At 41.2% G+C, this 12,034-nt stretch overlaps 1 protein-coding gene across 3 annotated transcripts in view; it reads right to left on the reverse strand.

The window, feature by feature from the left end:
- LOC126267356 (titin-like) overlaps window positions 1-12,034 on the reverse strand; it is a 548,344-nt gene that overhangs the window by 40,448 nt on the left and 495,862 nt on the right. The window lies entirely within an intron of this gene.

Consider the following 12,034-nt stretch of genomic DNA (forward strand, 5'->3'; position numbering starts at 1 on the left):
TTTGTGGGAATATGAAGCGGACAGGCCACATAGTTAAAGCAAGTGATAGGTTTGGGTCCATTGGCAGAATCACGGGATACGCATTCAGTTTACAAAGGAGAATGCTTACAAAAACCTCACGCGTGCTATATTACAATATTGCTCATGTGTTTGTAAACAGAAACTCCGTCCTGGCGGGCCCACCGGTACGGACCGACCGCCGTGTCATCCGCTGCCAATGGCATCATTGGACGTGGTATGGATGAGTGCACCCTGTTTCAGTCTTCCCACCACAGTAAAAATCCTTAACAGTATCGGGAATCTAACCCAGCTTCAGGGTGTGTAGCCCCTAGCAAATTAGACTATTTGGAAATCTTTAGAGAGCATAATGGAATTACGTGAGGAATCTACGAAAACACTACAGTCTTCAACATGTCATTCCCACAGGGATCGTGAAGACAAGATTAATTACAGCTACCACATAGTCATTAAAACAAGTATTCTTCACTCGTTCCATACGCAAATGGAAATGGCTGGTGCCTTAATAGGTTGCACTTTGGGAATTATTCTCAGCTACGCAGTTCACAGTAGTTTGTAGAGTATGGCTATAGTGTAAGTAGGCTGTTTAGGTTTTCTTATTGGTAACGCCGCTTAGCGCTCGGTATGAAAAATCACTGGCTGTGCTGTGCGCAGTCTGTGTTTAGTTTGCATTGTTGTCTGCCATTGTAGTGTTGGGCAGCGGCAGCTGGATGCTAATAGCGCGTGGCGTTGGGCAGTTGGAGGTGAGCCGCCAGCAGTGGTGGACGTGGGGAGAGAGATGGCAGAGTTTTGAAATTTGTAAGAATTGGTGTCATGAACTGCTATATATATTATGACTAGTGAGGTAAATACATTGTTTGTTCTCTATTAGAATCTTTCATTTGCTAACTATGCCTATCAGTAGTTAGTGACTTCCGTAGTTTGAATCTTTTAGTTAGCTGGCAGTACTGGCGCTCGCTGTATTGCAGTAGTTCGAGTAACGAAGATTTTTGTGAGGTAAGTGATTTGTGAAACATATAGATTAATGTTAGTCAGGGCCATTCTTTCGTAGGGATTTTTGGAAGTCAGATTGCGTTGCGCTAAAGATATTGTGTGTCAGTTTAAGCACATTCGTGTATAATTGTTCAAAGAGGACGTTTCACATAGACCAGTCTTGTATAATTTTTCTAAGGGGACGTTTCATAATAGATGTGTTTACAGATTTGACTTGGCACAAAGAGACTGTTTCAGCAGGGCAAAAAAAAAAAAAAAAATACTGTATCATCCTTCTTTGGACGGATGGTTGTGAGAAAGTGGTGACATGTAAGCATAAATGTAAAACGTCTCGAGCAATTCAAGCAAACCTGCAACATGTATGACTTACGGTCCAAAAAATATGTATACATAGTACACTCCTCGCAGCCTTACAGGTGGGCTGTGTAGGGAGTGTCATGTAAAATAATCGAAAATTGACTACATTTATTCGAACCTACGTCGACCACACAGTTTCGTGGGTTGTTTGACCTCAGCGCCTATAACATTTAACCTCTTGAGGGAGAGGGGAGGGGTGTAATGGTAGGAGAAGGGATGACATTTTAAGTTTAACTCTCGTATGCTTGGAGCAGTTGCCATCTAACTTAGTATACGTATGACCTACTATACGGGTCGTGCGGTAACATTCTCGCTTCCCACGCCCGGGTTCCCGGGTTCGATTCCCGGCGGGGCCAGGGATTTTCTCTGCCTCGTGATGACTGGGTGTTGTGTGATGTCCTTAGGTTAGTTAGGTTTAAGTAGTTCTAAGTTCTAGGGGACTGACGACCATAGATGTTAAGTCCCATAGTGCATAGAGCATTTGAACCTACTATACGAAAACATTCCCTTGGGGATAGCACGTCCCTAAGACACAGTCATGAGGTTAGGGGGTAGAGGAGAGAAGGGCAGCACATGTAAATATAGCCCGGCAATGCATGAAAAAAATTCATCCGAACTTAATGGACAAACGGCTTACTATGCAGGCAAAACTACTGCAGGAGTAATGCATCTAGACTCACATCAAGGTCATCCTGTGCCGCTGCCAGAACTGCCAAAGCTACGCCCCCTCCCTCCTACTGCCCCAAACCCCTCTGTGAAAGTACCTTTTGCAACTTTTCCTTTGAAGATTTAGCAAATTCTATAATTCTGTAAGTAGGTTTAATAAAAATGAAGCATTATTGAGAAATATTGCTTAATTGAACTACTCTGCTAAAAAATATTTCACACAATAAATTAAATCTATCATTGTATTAAATGAATCACAAATTGAACAGTCATCTTTTAAAAAATGGAAGAAAAATTATGTACACTGTTGTTTATATCAACTAGTGTGTATTGATTTTAGTATGCTGTATAATACAGAATGTATTTTATTTGCTACTCACAAATTATTAATAGCAAATAAATTATGAGTTATATATAACAGTAAAAAGGGTTACAACTAAGAATTAAGAAAATATCCCTTTCTAGTAACTGTGTTTTAGTTATAATTTTACTTTTTACTTCCGTGCTTCGAGTTCACCAACTATGTCGTTCTCTTGACAAGATAGCTGAATTTATCCGTCTGCTCCCTCCCAAACTTTACCTAGGTCGTTTACCATATTTAATACGCCGAAACTGAGTTCACAAGATGCTGCAGTCCCTTGCAGTGCCCTAAATATCATCAAAGCTGTTTCGATATATGGATAGACATCTCTTAACCCATTTACTTTGAAAAACACCTTCAAAGTATTCAAATGAGTAGTCGTGTCAGTGCTCTTCATCAGCTCGTTCACCTGGAACTTCAAATAAGCTAATTAGCTCCGCTGTGTAAATATTACTGCCATATTTCGCACTAGGTGATCTGCGTACTTTTCAAGATAAGATACAGAGCCTCAGTTAAAACGTTTTTTGAGCAAAACAAAATCAGAAGAAATGGTGTGATTTACGTGAAATATGCTTTTCAATCCACTTTTTATTTGAAGCACCCTAATTCAAACAATTCATTCTGACAACAGCACATGTTTATATTTTCAAACCGACGGAAACGTAGCTTCTTGTAGGCACAAGAGTGGAACTCGAGAGATAGAGCAACTCATATACCTCTCCTCGTTCCTATTTGAAGCCTTTCTTTCTGTTTTCGGTCAGCTTTTGCGCTCCCTCTTCTGTATACATTGTTGGAGAGACCTGTTTCACCACCCACTTGATACGACCCTGAAGGCACCCCTGCGTAAGGTAGGACTGGGAAGGAGGTAACATGTAAAAATAACAAAAAATCAAAAGGCTCCAAGCACTATGGGACTTAACAACTGAGGTCATCAGTCCCCTAGTCGTAGAACTACTTAAACCTAACTAACCTAAGGACATCACACACATCCATGCCTGAGGCAGGATTCGAACCTGCGACCGTAGCAGCAGCTCGGTTCCACAGGCTGCTGCGACGTACATTATCGGTAGCTGTGACATGGTGGGTGGAACACAGCCTTCCGAAATGCCTTCACAAAATAAGACGAAGTAAATTTTCCAGAATTCGAATCGAGAACAGCTGCCAACATGTGTAACGTAGAAGTAAATATCCTCGGAGTAGTGAAGCAACTTAAATCACTTAATGAAAGCAAGTCTTCTGGTCCAGACTGTATACCAATTAGGTTCCTTTCGGAGTATTCTGATGCATTAGCTCCATACTTAACAATCATATACAACTGTCTGTCGACGAAAGATCCGTACCCAAAGACTGGAAAGTTGCACTGGTCACACCAATATTCAAGAAAGGTAGTAGGAGTAATCAACTAAATTACAGGCCCATATCGTCAACGTTGATATGCAGCAGGATTTTGGAACATATATTGTGTTCGAACATTATGAATTACCTCGAAGAAAACGGTCTATTGACACACAGTCAACATGGGTTTAGAAAACATCGTTCCTGTGAAACACATCTAGCTCTTTATTCACATGAATTGTTGAGTGCTATTGACAAGGGATTTCAGATCGATTCTGTATTTCTGGGTTTCCGGAAGGCTTTTGACGCTGTACCACACAAGCGGCTCGTAGTGAAATTGCGTGCTTGTGGAATATCGTCTCAGTTATGTGACTGGATTTGTGATTTCCTGTCAGAGATGTCACAGTTCGTAGTGATTGACGGAAAGTCATCGAGTAAAACAGAAGTGATTTCAGGAGTTCCCCAAGGTAGTGTTATAGGCTCTTTGCTGTTCCTTATCTATATAAACGATTTGGGAGACAATCTGAGCAGCCGTCTTTCGTTGTTTGCAGATGGCGCTGTCGTTTATCGACTAATAAACTCATCAGAAGATCAAAACAAATTGCAAAACGATTTAGAAGAGATATCTGAATGGTGCAAAAAGTGGCAGTTGACCCTAAATAACGAAAAGTGTGAGGCCATCCACATGAGTGCCAAAGGGGACTCGTTAAATTTCAGTTACACGATAAATCAGTCTAATCTAAAAGCCATAAATTCAAGTAAATACCTAGGTATTACAATTACGGACAACTTAAATTGGAAGTAACACATAGAAAATGTTGTGGGGAAGGCTAAACAAAGACTGCCTTTTAGAGGCAGGACATTTAGACAATGTAACAGACCTACTAAGGAGACTGCCTACACTACGCTTGTCCATCATCTTTTAGAATACTTCTGCACGGTGTGGGATCCTTACCAGATATGACTGACGGAGTACATCGAAAAAGTTCAAGCGCGAAATATGATAGAGAGTGTCACAGAAATGATACAGGATTTGGGCTGGACATCATTGAAAGTAAAGCGTTTTTGGACGCGACGGAATCTTCTCACGAAATTCCAATCACCAAATTTCTCCTCCGAATGCGAAAATATTTTGTTGATACCGACCTTGATAGGGAGGAACGATCACCACGATAAAATAAGGGAAATCAGAGCTCGTAGGGAAAGATATGGGTGTTGATTATTTCCACGCGCTATACGAGATTGGAGTAATAGAGAATTGTGAAGGTGCTTCGATGAACACTCTGACAGGTACTTAACTGTGATTTGCAGAATATCCATATAGATGTAGATGTAGAACAAGTGCCTCCCCCGTCCGTAGTTGTGTCGCTCGGCGCTAAATAACAACGGACATATATCCACATAGGCTAACATTGGAGGGAATATGCTTTATCAAGTCAATTTTAACCTGCTGCACGCCATTTAAGACCGGGAATTTATGTGCATTCGGACCACTTCCCAGTAATGTTACTTAGAATGGTGTCATAAGGCTTCAACACTGCATTAATCTGCTCTGAGGTTATTTCAAATGGTAGTTCGAAAACTCTAATACTTATGATTCCAAGTCCAGCGTGAGTAACTTAAACGTTGTCGTCAGAATGTTTGAACTTTAAGTTGTTCCCTTATAATTCTACAATTTGGTCACATTTTTCGGGATTCTTTAACGTAAGATAGATGGTATTACTAATGGTCGACAGATGAATTCCAATTATATCCTCAGATGTTAACTTAACTATTTCTTCCAGAAAGTCCTCTTCTTCAAACGATTTAGGTCGTGCATAATTATTCTCATATATAAGCTACAAAGTATCTTTCCTTACAGGTTCTGCCATTAGAAACCGAATCAGGAAATTTCGTATCGGGACACACTCCGCTGCAGAAGTAAAATGTCGTTCTGGAAACATCCCCCCAGGCTGTAGCTAAGCCTTGTCTCCGCAGTAGCCTTTCTTTCAGGAGTGATAGTTCTGCAAGGTTCGCAGAAGAGATTCTGTGAAGTTTGGAAGGTAGGAGACGAGGTACTGGCAGAATTGAAGCTGTGAGGAAGGGTCGTGAGTCGTGCTTGGGTGGCGCAGTCGTTGGAGCTCTTGCCCGCGAAAGTCAAAGGTCCCGATATCGAGTCTCGGTCCGACACACAGTTTTAATCTGCCAGAAAGTTCCCTCTAGTGATTTAGTTTAATGTGTCTGGGTGCCTGGGAAGGTTTTATATTTTATTGCTCTGAGGCAATGCGCTGGAACATAAATCTTAATGAATTCAGCTACACTTGCTGGCAATCTCTCTCTCTATGTCACCCTCTCCTCGTGACTGAGTGATTGACGGGGAGCGGGGTAAGGTATTTCGAAAGCACGAAGCACATGTTGCTATGCTCGACATGACTCTGGCATTAAGAAAGACAAGCCATCGTCTACAGGAGAGGTATTAACGACGACTCCACAAAAACAAAATAAGTTGCAAACCGAAAATAGCTGTTACAAGACGAAAACGCTGGTAGTCAAAATTAGAATGTGTAGTGCTGCGCACTTCTGAAACTGTGTCAGCTTTTGAAACCGCAAGGCATATTTGTGTGCTTGCCAAAATTAATACGGCAAGCTTCAGTCCTGACACACTAAATGTGCGTGCAGCTTCACACTATTTCGTCGTTAGTTTATACCGAAAAGCATTTTCCCTAATACTCTGCAGCATTTTTATTCTTTGAAATAAGGTATTAACATGCAAAGAGAAAACGCATTCATGGGCAATTCACATAAATAAGAATTTTTTTATCCGGCTGAGAAAATTCTACTCCGTCCTCAGGGGAACACAACGCTGCTTTACTTGGATATATTAGAAAACAAAGTAAAAACGACAGTAATTATGCATACAGTATGGCGTGGTAACAGAAACGAAGGCGCTGAAGCTACAACGCTGTCTGAAGATTCAATAACAATGTAGAATGTTATAGTTGCGTATTCAGATTCACTGGCTTCTCCTTGTACCAGTCCCAGTTCATTGAGCGCTCTTAGCTTCAATGTCAGCGTGAAAGAATGGACTTGCTCCTCTATTGCTTAATCTTTTCTATTAAGGACGGAATCAATATGCAGCCGCGGTGGTCTCGCGGTTCTAGGCGCGCAGTCCGGAACCGTGCGACTGCTACGGTCGCAGGTTCGAATCCTGCCTCGGGCATGGATGTGTGTGATGTCCTTAGGTTAGTTAGGTTTAAGTAGTTCTAAGTTCTAGGGGACTAATGACCACAGCAATTTAGTCCCATAGTGCTCAGAGCCATTTGAACCATTTGAACGGAATCAATACCAAATAAAACGAGGTAAAGCACAGAACCGTTGGCAGATTACGTGAACATGAAATTTCGCTATTTGGTAATATGTCAACCCACCAAACTGTCGCCAAAACCAGATTTCAAATCTCATTCATAAAACTCAGTATGCGAAAGCACCTCCGCGATATCTCCATGGCCACTCTTTAGTAGCTCCTTTCAAGCTGATACGTCAAGTACCCTACTTCAGTTCCTTCTAAAAGGCTGCCAATTTCCACATTATCTTTCTACCTTGAAACATTTCAGAGTTCGTAAGAGTATTCGTATGAATATGCCTGAAGCAGACACATGTTTGGTTATTCGTGTGTGTATAGTCCGTTTGATTTACGTCTTCAGCTGGCTGGAGTGGCCGAGTGGTTCTAGGCGCTACAGTCTGGAACCGCGCGACCGCTACGGTCGCAGGTTCGAATCCTGCCTCGGGCATGAATGTGTGTGATGTCCTTAGGTTAGTTAGGTTTGAGTAGTTCTAAGTTCTAGGGGACTGATGACCTTAGAAGTTAAGTCCCATAGTGCTCAGAGCCATTGGAACCAGTTTTACTTTTCATTGAAGTAATTAATTAATGATTTCATCTGAAATACGAATTCAATGTCGAGACTCCGACTTGATGACCTCGTAATTCCAGATAGTTACTACTGTATTGCTTTGAAATAACAAGTGGCAAACAGCTAAGTGTCCGAAGAGGCAACGAAGTCATGAGGAGCCTCTTGTGGAATAAGTGCGAACTTGTAAAAGGTCTTAATCTGCCTCATTGTACGTTTCTATTCACATCCGTAAACATTGTGGAATGTAATAGTGTCTTCAACCAGAAGGACGCTTTCGACGCCACAGTGCTTTATTCGGTTTGGCCATGTTGGAGGTTGTGCACCTTTTCCTTTCCCCGGCCTGCGAACTAATTTTACTAGCCACTTGTAGGGGGACGTACGTCTTAACGTGAATTTCGAAGCACGAACAAATCGTCATTTTTCATATACGCAAATCATTGCCAGAGATGAAAGAAGATCAAGTAGCAGAAATAACCTTGAGACCGACTGCTAATGGAATTTTTTGTCTGACAGCTAACCTCTTGAATGAGATTTTCACTCTGCAGCGGAGTGTGCGCTGATATGAAACATCCTGGCAGGTTAAAACTGTGTGCCAGACCGAGGCTCGAACTCGGGACCTTTGACTTTCGCGGGCAAGTGCTCTACCAACTGAGCTACCCAAGCACGACTCACGCCACCTCCTCACAGCTTTACTTCTGCCAGTATCTCGTCTCCTACCTTCCAAACTTTACAGAAGCTCTCCTGCGAACCTTGCAGCACTTGCCCTCGAAAGGCAAAGGTCCCGAGTTCGAGTCTCGGTCCGGCACACATCTTTAATCTGCCAGGAAGTTTCAGCTAACCTCTTATGTATTAAGCCACCAGAACATTGCACACTTCTATATATTAGTAAATTACCGTGAAACCAGAAACTTCAACTAATGTTTGAATCTGATGTATATTCCGGGTTGGTTGTTAATTTGGATTATGATAACAGATCCATAATAGCAGCGAGTAGGGTGAGCAGGAATGGTTTCAGTTTATTAAGTTGCGACACGAATGTTTCAGTGTGTTTTTAAACTCCTTTTCTTTCGAAACAGTGTTTCTGATGTTGTTATAAAAACATATAACTACCTATTTAAATACTTATATGAATATGATATGTGTTCTTTCGGACATGTCCGAAAGAAGACACTATATCCACATAAGTATATAGTTCTAGTAATACCGGCCATGGCCTTCTTCTTCTGTGCGGATGCTCACATATTTCCCGAACTCTTACGGGACTTGGTAAGAATGTCTTCCACGAGTAATGAGTGTGTTGGGTAGGGACACAACGAGTGTAGTGTGTGGACATACAAGGTGAGAATGTGGATTGCACGGGAGGCGAGCGTGAGATAGTCCCTGCAGTCGCGCTATCCTCTGTGCCCTCGGTGGCTCAGCTGGATAGAGCGTCTGCCATGTAAGCCAGAGATCCCGGGTTCGAGTCCCGGTCCGGGCACACATTTTCACCTGTCCCCGTTGATATATATCAACTCCCGTCAACAGCTGAAGGTGTTAATATAATTCTAAGTTCGACCTATTTAAATGGTTACCACCGTGTTTAAAATCGAATGGCTTCCACCACTACGAACATACGCTGCGTATTTAGTAGGCTTTCAATATAAATTACTATAACAACAAATAAAGCGAGAAACACAACTAACATGATTAAGAAATTCGACTGACAATATTTACGCGTACTAAGTAAAGGGTGGCTCTGCGGCCGGATGGGTGACATCGTGCGTCAGAGCAAAAGAAAGCTCGCAGACGAACACCACAAAGCGTAATTCGTAAGTTTGAAAGCGCATCGGAAGTTGAAGAATATTTACCTCATGAAAGAATTCACATAGCGAATAGAATTGTAGGAACTATTCTGAAGGAGACCTGAATAAACTAAAGTACTCGTAAATATAAAATCATAATTTGTAAGATAATGCTCTTGTGCGTCCTTTGATGTGTATGTATCATACTGGTAGTACATTGGGCGCGTTCTGAGCGTTTTCACGATTTGCTGTTTGGTGTGCTTTCTTATTGGTTACGTGTCATATTGTACTTTACGATAGCAGTTGCATTAGGATCGATTATTTCAAGATGGTTGCTCTACAACTGAAACCTGATTTGGGATAAGGAGCTTCGACCAGTGACGTAGTGAGTATGCAACAAACGAGGGAAACAACAAGCTGACAGTTTTGGTTACGATAATTTACTGCATCAGGAAAAAATAGTTCGAGTTACAACTGTTATGGTCAAAACGTATAAATAAGAGATACGTTTCTTGGTAACAAAACGAATCGAGTTCGTAAAAACAGGTCCTAGAGCTGTAAAAAGCATCACGCAGTACGAACTAAAAATTATTAATCGTCAATAAATTTGGGTGGTATCAGGAAAAAACACTTTATCTATATGATGCAAATGATGACGTGATACGCCGTTCCAAATATGAGTTCTGAGTAGTACACCATAAAAGGGTTTGATAAGAAGAACTTAAACTATTTTTTGGAGAGAGATCTATTCGAGTATCATAAAAACAGCCCCACAGCCGCAGTATAGATCACGAGACCCAGTATGAAATTTAATAAGAAAACACCGTGTATCTTAAATAAATCGACGATAGTATCGTAAAATATACTTTAGCCAATAAGTCGAGTGGAGACTGCGATACACAGTTATGAATATAAGTAGAAAAAAGGAATAGTTATCACAATACGAACTTCAACAATTTATCGGTAAGAAAACGTTTCGTGTACGGTATCTTTAAAAAAAAAAAAATAATAATAATAAAAATGCACGTACGGATGTAGTGGATACCTTGTTTGCCGGCCGGTGTGGCCGAGCGGCTCTAGGCACTTCAGTCCGGAATCGCTGTGCTGCTACGGTTTCAGGTTCGAATCATGCCCCGGGCATGGATATGTGTGTGATGTCCTTAGGTTAGTTAGGTTTAAGTAGTTCTAAGCCTAGGGGACTAATGACCTCAGATGTTAAGTCCCATGGTGCTTAGAGCCATTTTGATACCTTGAATTACATAATATTAACAAAACATTAAGTATGTATCGCAAGGAAATTGAAGCTAGTATCGGAAAATACGCTTTGGCTAGACCGAGGGAGTCTCGTAAGACGTAACAATTTAACATCCCCTTATTTCTTGTACGGTTCCAGATATCGTAACGAGGTTTTCCGCAATTGATAGGATGCTGAGGAGCTCGTAACGTTTAGTGTGGATAATGCTCTAAACAAGCACACGGTGCGGAATTGCGGAAGAGCTGCACAGGTGCGCAGATATCAATCAGTGGGCAAAGTGCAACAGCGGCATCTGTGACTGTGACTAGACACGTATACCAAATGAGCGACGATTGTTCTACTTCCTTGTTTACGCTGTACCAGGAGGACCGAAGCACACCCAGTCTAGCTTCCCTCTGATGACTGTAGCGTTACGTGAGACATACTGAGAAATGGCGAGTATTGCAATAGAGCGAACCATTGGAGGTCTCTGTTCTTTATCACTTAAACACAATTATTCTTTACAGCGGTATGTGAAAACTCACAGTGTTTGCTATCCCATCGAATAACAGGTGGCCAGCGCAGGTTCACGACTGAAAGACACAACAATTCAATTTATAAAGACAAGTGTACTGTATTGAACAGTGAAGAACGGAATGCTAAATTAAGTCTGCCTAAGAAAATGGATAGGTTTTTAATGTTAATCATGATAATTGTTAGTCCTTGTACTCTTCGTTTGTTGTGTTATATTTGTAGTTATTTTACTGAACAACGTACAATTTTCTATTATCCAGAATGACAATCACATTACATGTGCACGACGAGCAAATATTAAAATTCCAGGGAGCCGTTTTCCGGAGGGCAGTTTGTAAAAGACTGTCTCACTGATGCTGCAGAACTTTTGTGTCCTACGAACGTTAGCGATTTCAAGAAATCGGCTTTTCCAAACAAACAGTGACACGACATGTGCCGACGATGTGCACAAATATTTAATAAATACTATCATTTGCCGAAAACCTCGTTTCAATATATGGAACCGTTCACGAAATAAAAGGAGTGTTACGTCTTACGTGACCCAACCGGTATAGCTCAAGTGGAGATTGTGATACGCGATTACGAATATAAATATGTATCAGTAATAAATGGAAACGTTTATCACACAAGAAATTCAACTAATGTTCGGAGAGAATACGTTCAAATACCGTAAGAAAAGTGATAGAGCTGCAGCGGAGACCGTGATAAGTAGTAGACGTACAAATTTAAAAAATGTACTTATCGTAAAAAAGGCTGATAAATCTAACAAATATTATAATTATTCCAAAGTAGAAGAAACAGTACTATGTTTTTTTGTTTGAAGCAGAAATTAAGGAAACGAAAATTGAAACTGTGTGCCGGACCG

The sequence above is a fragment of the Schistocerca gregaria genome, chromosome 4 (assembly GCF_023897955.1).
Source record: "Schistocerca gregaria isolate iqSchGreg1 chromosome 4, iqSchGreg1.2, whole genome shotgun sequence".
NCBI classification, from domain to species: domain Eukaryota; kingdom Metazoa; phylum Arthropoda; class Insecta; order Orthoptera; family Acrididae; genus Schistocerca; species Schistocerca gregaria.